We start from the raw sequence: 9,533 nt of genomic DNA, 5'->3' as shown, positions 1-9,533 counted from the left end.
AGCCATCACTACCTGGACTAGCAGACCTCAGCAGTGGCAGGCAGCCATCACTACCTGGACTAGCAGATCTCAGCAGTGGCAGGCAGCCATCACTACCTGGACTAGCAGACCTCAGCAGTGGCAGGCAGCCATCACTACCTGGACTAGCAGACCTCAGCAGTGGCAGGCAGCCATCACTACCTGGACTAGCAGACCTCAGCAGTGGCAGGCAGCCATCACTACCTGGACTACCAGATCTCGGCAGTGGCAGGCAGCCATCACTACCTGGACTAGCAGACCTCGGCAGTGGCAGGCAGCCATCACTACCTGGACTAGCAGACCTCGGCAGTGGCAGGCAGCCATCACTACCTGGACTAGCAGACCTCGGCAGTGGCAGGCAGCCATCACTACCTGGACTAGCAGACCTCGGCAGTGGCAGGCAGCCATCACTACCTGGACTAGCAGATCTCGGCAGTGGCAGGCAGCCATCACTACCTGGACTAGCAGACCTCAGCAGTGGCAGGCAGCCATCACTACCTGGACTAGCAGACCTCAGCAGTGGCAGGCAGCCATCACTACCTGGACTAGCAGACCTCAGCAGTGGCAGGCAGCCATCACTACCTGGACTAGCAGACCTCAGCAGTGGCAGGCAGCCATCACTACCTGGACTAGCAGATCTCAGCAGTGGCAGGCAGCCATCACTACCTGGACTAGCAGACCTCAGCAGTGGCAGGCAGCCATCACTACCTGGACTACCAGATCTCAGCAGTGGCAGGCAGCCATCACTACCTGGACTAGCAGACCTCAGCAGTGGCAGGCAGCCATCACTACCTGGACTAGCAGACCTCAGCAGTGGCAGGCAGCCATCACTACCTGGACTAGCAGACCTCAGCAGTGGCAGGCAGCCATCACTACCTGGACTAGCAGACCTCAGCAGTGGCAGGCAGCCATCACTACCTGGACTAGCAGATCCCAGCAGTGGCAGGCAGCCATCACTACCTGGACTAGCAGACCTCAGCAGTGGCAGGCAGCCATCACTACCTGGACTAGCAGATCTCAGCAGTGGCAGGCAGCCATCACTACCTGGACTAGCAGACCTCAGCAGTGGCAGGCAGCCATCACTACCTGGACTAGCAGACCTCAGCAGTGGCAGGCAGCCATCACTACCTGGACTAGCAGACCTCAGCAGTGGCAGGCAGCCATCACTACCTGGACTAGCAGATCTCAGCAGTGGCAGGCAGCCATCACTACCTGGACTAGCAGACCTCAGCAGTGGCAGGCAGCCATCACTACCTGGACTAGCAGACCTCGGCAGTGGCAGGCAGCCATCACTACCTGGACTAGCAGACCTCGGCAGTGGCAGGCAGCCATCACTACCTGGACTAGCAGATCTCGGCAGTGGCAGGCAGCCATCACTACCTGGACTAGCAGACCTCGGCAGTGGCAGGCAGCCATCACTACCTGGACTAGCAGACCTCGGCAGTGGCAGGCAGCCATCACTACCTGGACTAGCAGACCTCAGCAGTGGCAGGCAGCCATCACTACCTGGACTAGCAGACCTCGGCAGTGGCAGGCAGCCATCACTACCTGGACTAGCAGACCTCAGCAGTGGCAGGCAGCCATCACTACCTGGACTAGCAGACCTCAGCAGTGGCAGGCAGCCATCACTACCTGGACTAGCAGACCTCAGCAGTGGCAGGCAGCCATCACTACCTGGACTAGCAGACCTCAGCAGTGGCAGGCAGCCATCACTACCTGGACTAGCAGACCTCAGCAGTGGCAGGCAGCCATTACTACCTGGACTAGCAGACCTCAGCAGTGGCAGGCAGCCATCACTACCTGGACTAGCAGATCTCAGCAGTGGCAGGCAGCCATCACTACCTGGACTAGCAGACCTCAGCAGTGGCAGGCAGCCATCACTACCTGGACTAGCAGATCTCAGCAGTGGCAGGCAGCCATTACTACCTGGACTAGCAGATCTCACCCAGCATCTGCAGCGCCTCGAAGCCGGGGGCGCGCCTGCGAGGAGCCTCTGCCTCTGGGGGCAGGCTCAGGACATGTCTGCAGGCAGCCTTTATGGGGTGCGCAGGCATCCTTGGCAGCCTTGTATGGGGTGCACAGGCAGCCTTGGCAGCCTTTATGGGGTGCGCAGGCAGCCTTGGCAGCCTTTATGGGGTGCGCAGGCAGCCTTGGCAGCCTTTATGGGGTGCGCAGGCAGCCTTGGCAGCCTTTATGGGGTGCGCAGGCAGCCTTGGCAGCCTTGTATGGGGTGCACAGGCAGCCTTGGCAGCCTTTATGGGGTACGCAGGCAGCCTTGGCAGCCTTTATGGGGTGCGCAGGCAGCCTTGGCAGCCTTTATGGGGTGCGCAGGCAGACTTGGCAGCCTTTATGGGGTGCGCAGGCAGCCTTGGCAGCCTTTATGGGGTGCGCAGGCAGCCTTGGCAGCCTTTATGGGGTGCGCAGGCAGCCTTGGCAGCCTTGTATGGGGTGCACAGGCAGCCTTGGCAGCTTTTATGGGGTACGCAGGCAGCCTTGGCAGCCTTTATGGGGTGCGCAGGCAGCCTTGGCAGCCTTTATGGGGTGCGCAGGCAGACTTGGCAGCCTTTATGGGGTGCGCAGGCAGCCTTGGCAGCCTTTATGGGGTGCGCAGGCAGCCTTGGCAGCCTTTATGGGGTGCGCAGGCAGCCTTGGCAGCCTTTATGTGGTGCGCAGGCAGCCTTGGCAACCTTTATGGGGTGCGCAGGCAGCCTTGGCAGCCTTGTATGCAGTGGTAGAAGTGGGCGGGATCGGAAGGGCACGGCGTGCCCCTACTTTTAAAAATTCTTTCAGTCCGTTCCCCTACTTCTGTCATTCAAAAAATCGTCCCGGGACGGCAAGAATAGTCCAACTTACAAAACGATGATTCTTTCATCTTCCAGGGGCTGCTGGCACTTCTCTGTTGAACTCGAGAGGCTGCAGCAGCCCCTCCCTGAGCTCACACAGACCGAGGGCGGCCCATTGTCACTCCGATTGAGGCTGATTAATCCTTTCGAATGACAATGCGCCGCCCTCTGCCTTTAGCATATCATGCTGAGTTGGTGATTACAGAGGAGCTTTCCCCAGACAGAGAGTACTGTCGGGAACTCGCCACCAACTCTGCGAAACCTGCATGATTATTTTTTGGTTAAGGTGGCAAGATGTCTTTGTAAGAAGTTTGTGAGGAAAACAAACGCATGAAAAATTGTGACTTGTGTTTTTAGGCCTTAATGTCCGTGCCAACTGATCTAGTTTAAACTTGATACTCCTTTGTCCAGCTCCTTGACGATGTCCATTCCTGCGAATGTCATGAAGCAACCAGGGCCAGAAACTGTAGATTCACAGCCACACCGTGGCTTCAGCATACTCTATAGTTTTTTCCGAACAATAATTCGGGGTTTTCCTGCACTGTGGCTAATTTAACAATCCAGGCTGTTCTGTAATGTGATGTTAGTCTCTTGGTGTTTTGTCGTGATACTTGCTTATCGACTTGTATGCTTTGTGTACTTTTGCTTATTCAGGGCCTGTCATTTTTAACAGACAGCTCTGAACGCGGCATTTGTGGATATACCCGTATTTTGCAGGACAAAATTGTTTGGGGTGTTGGGGAATGTTCTAGTCTGTAATGAACTGGGCATGTATTGCTCTGAACCAGAAAAGGCGACCAAGAGCTCGTTTTGACCGAGTATCTCGGAGGTTCCCAGTTTTTTACAGCAAGTTGTGGTGGTTTGAAGCGATTGTGATTTTGCATGAATGTTCTCTTGAGTGAATGTGCTTTAAAGGCATGAATTTTCGTGGAAACCCCTGCCTGTAAAGACCCGTGCTAAGGGAATCCTTTGCGCGCTGACCAAGTTACTTACATACATGAAGGTTGTTTACTTGCTGTCCCGTTAGTAGAGGTGATGGGGCGGGAGAGGTGACCGGGCAGGAGAGGCAACGGGGATGGAGAGGTGACGGGGCAAGAAAAGTGATGGGGCAGCAGAAGTGACGGGGCAGGAGCGGTGATTAGGCATGTGCAGGAGCGGTAACCGGGCAGGAGCGGTGAACAGACAGGAGCAGTGAACAGACAGGAGCAGTGAACGGATAGGGGCAGTGAACGGATAGGGGCAGTGAACGGATAGGGCAGTGAACGGATAGGGGCAGTGAATGGATAGGGGCAGCAAACGGATAGGGCAGTGAACGGATAGGGGCAGTGAATGGATAGGGGCAGCGAACGGATAGGGCAGTGAACGGATAAGGGCAGTGAATGGATAGGGGCAGCGAACGGATAGGGCAGTGAACGGATAGGGGCAACGAACGGATAGGGGGAGTGAACGGATAGGGGCAGTGAACGGATAGGGGCAGTGAACGGATAGGGGCAGCGAACGGATAGGGGGAGTGAACGGATAGGGGCAGCGAACGGATAGGGCAGTGAATGGATAGGGCAGTGAACGGATAGGGGCAGCGAACGGATAGGGGCAGCGAACGGATAGGGCAGTGAACGGATAAGGGCAGTGAATGGATAGGGGCAGCGAACGGATAGGGCAGTGAACGGATAGGGGCAACGAACGGATAGGGGGAGTGAACGGATAGGGGCAGTGAACGGATAGGGGCAGTGAACGGATAGGGGCAGCGAACGGATAGGGGGAGTGAACGGATAGGGGCAGCGAACGGATAGGGCAGTGAATGGATAGGGCAGTGAACGGATAGGGGCAGCGAACGGATAGGGCAGTGAACGGATAGGGGCAGCGAACGGATAGGGGGAGTGAACGGATAGGGGCAGCGAACGGATAGGGGCAGCGAACGGATAGGGCAGTGAACGGATAGGGGCAGTGAATGGATAGGGGCAGTGAACGGATAGGGGCAGCGAACGGATAGGGGGAGTGAACGGATAGGGGCAGTGAATGGATAGGGGCAGTGAACGGATAGGGGCAGTGAATGGATAGGGGCAGCGAACAGATAGGGCAGTGAACGGATAGGGGCAGCGAACGGATAGGGGGAGTGAACGGATAGGGGCAGCGAACGGATAGGGGCAGCGAACGGATAGGGCAGTGAACGGATAGGGGCAGCGAACGGATAGGGGGAGTGAACGGATAGGGGCAGCGAACGGATAGGGCAGTGAATGGATAGGGGCAGCGAACGGATAGGGGCAGTGAACGGATAGGGGCAGTGAACGGATAGGGGCAGTGAACGGATAGGGGCAGCGAACGGATAGGGGGAGTGAACGGATAGGGGCAGCGAATGGATAGGGCAGTGAATGGATAGGGGCAGTGAATGGATAGGGGCAGTGAATGGATAGGGGCAGTGAACGGATAGGGGCAGTGAACGGATAGGGGCAGTGAACGGATAGGGGCAGTGAACGGATAGGGGCAGTGAATGGATAGGGCAGTGAATGGATAGGGGCAGTGAACGGATAGGGGCAGCGAACGGATAGGGCAGTGAATGGATAGGGGCAGTAAACGGATAGGGGCAGTGAACGGATAGGGGCAGTGAATGGATAGGGCAGTGAATGGATAGGGGCAGTGAACGGATAGGGGCAGTGAATGGATAGGGGCAGTGAACGGATAGGGTCAGTGAACGGATAGGGGCAGTGAATGGATAGGGGCAGTGAATGGATAGGGGCAGTGAACGGATAGGGGCAGTGAACGGATAGGGGCAGTGAATGGATAGGGGCAGTGAATGGAAAGGGGCAGTGAATGGATAGGGGCAGTAAACGGATAGGGGCAGTAAATGGATAGGGGCAGTGAATGGATAGGGGCAGTGAACGGATAGGGGCAGCGAATGGATAGAGCAGTGAATGGATAGGGGCAGTGAATGGATAGGGGCAGTGAACGGATAGGGGCAGTGAATGGATAGGGGCAGTGAACGGATAGGGGCAGTGAACGGATAGGGGCAGTGAACGGATAGGGGCAGTGAACGGATAGGGGCAGTGAACGGATAGGGGCAGTGAATGGATAGGGGCAGTGAATGGAAAGGGGCAGTGAATGGATAGGGGCAGTAAACGGATAGGGGCAGTGAATGGATAGGGGCAGTGAACGGATAGGGGCAGTGAACGGATAGGGACAGCGAACGGATAGAGCAGTGAATGGATAGGGGCAGTGAATGGATAGGGGCAGTGAACGGATAGGGAAAGTGAACGGATAGGGGCAGTGAACGGATAGGGGCAGTGAACGGATAGGGGCAGTGAATGGATAGGGGCAGTGAATGGATAGGGGCAGTGAACGGATAGGGGCAGTGAACGGATAGGGCCAGTGAACGGATAGGGGCAGCGAACGGATAGGGGCAGTGAACGGATAGGGGCAGTGAATGGATAGGGGCAGTGAATGGATAGGGGCAGTGAACGGATAGGGGCAGTGAACGGATAGGGGCAGTGAATGGATAGGGGTAGTGAATGGATAGGGGCAGTGAATGGATAGGGGCAGTGAACGGATAGGCGCAGTGAATGGATAGGGGCAGTGAACGGATAGGGGCAGCGAACAGATAGGGGCAGTGAACGGATAGGGCGGTGAATGGATAGGGGCAGTGAATGGATAGGGGCAGTGAATGGATAGGGGCAGTGAATGGATGGGGGCAGTGAACGGATAGGGCAGTGAATGGATAGGGGCAGTGAATAGATAGGGGCAGTGAACGGATAGGGGCAGTGAATGGATAGGGGCAGTGAACGGATAGGGGCAGTGAATGGATAGGGGCAGTGAACGGATAGGGGCAGTGAATGGATAGGGGTAGTGAATGGATAGGGGCAGTGAATGGATAGGGGCAGTGAATGGATAGGGGCAGTGAACGGATAGGGGCAGTGAATCGATAGGCGCAGTGAACGGATAGGGGCAGTGAACGGATAGGGGCAGTGAACGGATAGGGCAGTGAATGGATAGGGGCAGTGAACGGATAGGGGCAGTGAATGGATAGGGGCAGTGAATGGATAGGGGCAGTGAACGGATAGGGGCAGTGAATGGATAGGGCAGTGAATGGATAGGGGCAGTGAATAGATAGGGCAGTGAACGGATAGGGGCAGTGGATGGATAGGGGCAGTGAACGGATAGTGGCAGGAGAATGATGGGACAGGAGAAGTGATGGGGCAGGAGTGGTGATGGGGCAGGAGTGCTGACTGGACAGGAGCGGTGACCGGGCAGGGGAAATGACAGGGAAGGAGCGGTGACGGGGTAGAAGTGACTTGTACTTATGTTCCTTGCCTATTTATTTATATACTATTGCATGACATTCACTGATGTGTCTGCAAAGCATACCTGTTGTCCCGAATTTGTGTGCTGAATTTTGACTCCTTGTCCTGAATTTTTCACCATCCTGAATTTGCGCCCATGCCATTGTTCCTGCTTATATTTCACACGCTTTACATAAACCTATATTCCCTATGAGTATTTGCTTTTTCCTGAATTAAACCTCAAATAAACATTTCTATCCATTGTTTGAATCAAATAACGTTATAAGCTGTAACTGGTCAGTAAAAAAAGCTAAACGTACTAAAAATTGGTATGTTTTGCGATTTCTAGCCACACCCCTGACTCCGCCCACTGATCCAATCTTCTGTTATTCCCGCCCCCTGATTCTCCACCCACAGTTCCCCTACTTTTTATTCCCCACTTCGACCACTGCTTGTATGGGGTGCACAGGCAGCCTTGTATGGGGTGCACAGGCAGCCTTGTATGGGGTGCACAGGCAGCCTTGTATGGGGGGCACAGGCAGCCTTGTATGGGGTGCACAGGCAGCCTTGTATGGGGTGCACAGGCAGCCTTGTATGGGGGGCACAGGCAGCCTTGTATGGGGTGCACAGGCAGCCTTGTATGGGGTGCACAGGCAGCCTTGTATGGGGTGCACAGGCAGCCTTGTATGGGGGGCACAGGCAGCCTTGTATGGGATGCACAGGCAGCCTTGTATGGGGTGCACAGGCAGCCTTGTATGGGGTGCACAGGCAGCCTTGTATGGGGTGCACAGGCAGCCTTGTATGGGGTGCACAGGCAGCCTTGTATGGGGCGCACAGGCAGCCTTGTATGGGGTGCACAGGCAGCCTTGTGTGGGGTGCACAGGCAGCCTTGTATGGGGTGCACAGGCAGCCTTGTATGGGGTGCACAGGCAGCCTTGTATGGGGCGCAAAGGCAGCCTTTATGGGGTGCGCAGGCAGCCTTGTATGGGGTGCACAGGCAGCCTTGTATGGGGTGCACAGGCAGCCTTGTATGGGGTGCACAGGCAGCCTTGTATGGGGTGCACAGGCAGCCTTGTATGGGGGGCACAGGCAGCCTTGTATGGGGTGCACAGGCAGCCTTGTATGGGGTGCACAGGCAGCCTTGTGTGGGGTGCACAGGCAGCCTTGTATGGGGTGCACAGGCAGCCTTGTATGGGGTGCACAGGCAGCCTTGTATGGGGCGCAAAGGCAGCCTTTATGGGGTGCGCAGGCAGCCTTGTATGGGGTGCACAGGCAGACTTGTATGGGGTGCACAGGCAGCCTTGTATGGGGTGCACAGGCAGCCTTGGCAGCCTTGTATGGGGAGCACAGGCAGCCTTGTATGGGGTGCACAGGCAGCCTTGTATGGGGTGCACAGGCAGCCTTGTATGGGGTGCACAGGCAGCCTTGTGTGGGGTGCCATGGGTGCACAGGCAGCCTTGTATGGGGTGCAAAGGCAGCCTTTATGGGGTGCGCAGGCAGCCTTGTATGGGGTGCACAGGCAGCCTTGTATGGGGTGCACAGGCAGCCTTGTATGGGGTGCACAGGCAGCCTTGTATGGGGTGCACAGGCAGCCTTGTGTGGGGTGCACAGGCAGCCTTGTATGGGGTGCACAGGCAGCCTTGTATGGGGTGCACAGGCAGCCTTGTATGGGGCGCAAAGGCAGCCTTTATGGGGTGCGCAGGCAGCCTTGTATGGGGTGCACAGGCAGCCTTGTATGGGGTGCACAGGCAGCCTTGGCAGCCTTGTATGGGGAGCACAGGCAGCCTTGTATGGGGTGCACAGGCAGCCTTGTATGGGGTGCACAGGCAGCCTTGTATGGGGTGCACAGGCAGCCTTGTGTGGGGTGCCATGGGTGCACAGGCAGCCTTGTATGGGGTGCAAAGGCAGCCTTTATGGGGTGCGCAGGCAGCCTTGTATGGGGTGCACAGGCAGCCTTGTATGGGGTGCACAGACAGCCTTGTATGGGGTGCACAGGCAGCCTTGGCAGCCTTGTATGGGGAGCACAGGCAGCCTTGTATGGGGTGCACAGGCAGCCTTGTATGGGGTGCACAGGCAGCCTTGTATGGGGTGCACAGGCAGCCTTGTATGGGGTGCACAGGCAGCCTTTATGGGTGCGCACTCACAGGAGGCTTGTATGGGGGGCACAGGCAGCCTTGTATGGGGTGCACAGGCAGCCTTGTATGGGGTGCACAGGCAGCCTTGGCAGCCTTGTATGGGGTGCACAGGCAGCCTTGTATGGGGTGCACAGGCAGCCTTGTATGGGGTGCACAGGCAGCCTTTATGGGGTGCACAGGCAGCCTTGGAAGCCTTGTATGGGGTGCACAGGCAGCCTTCGATGGGGTGCACAGGCAGCCTTGTATGGGGTGGACAGGCAGCCTTT

Source organism: Lissotriton helveticus, assembly GCF_964261635.1.
Source record: "Lissotriton helveticus chromosome 1_1 unlocalized genomic scaffold, aLisHel1.1 SUPER_1_unloc_16, whole genome shotgun sequence".
In the NCBI taxonomy this organism is placed as follows: domain Eukaryota; kingdom Metazoa; phylum Chordata; class Amphibia; order Caudata; family Salamandridae; genus Lissotriton; species Lissotriton helveticus.
The sequence above is the reverse complement of the archived record's forward strand: the minus strand, read 5'-3'. Positions refer to the sequence as shown.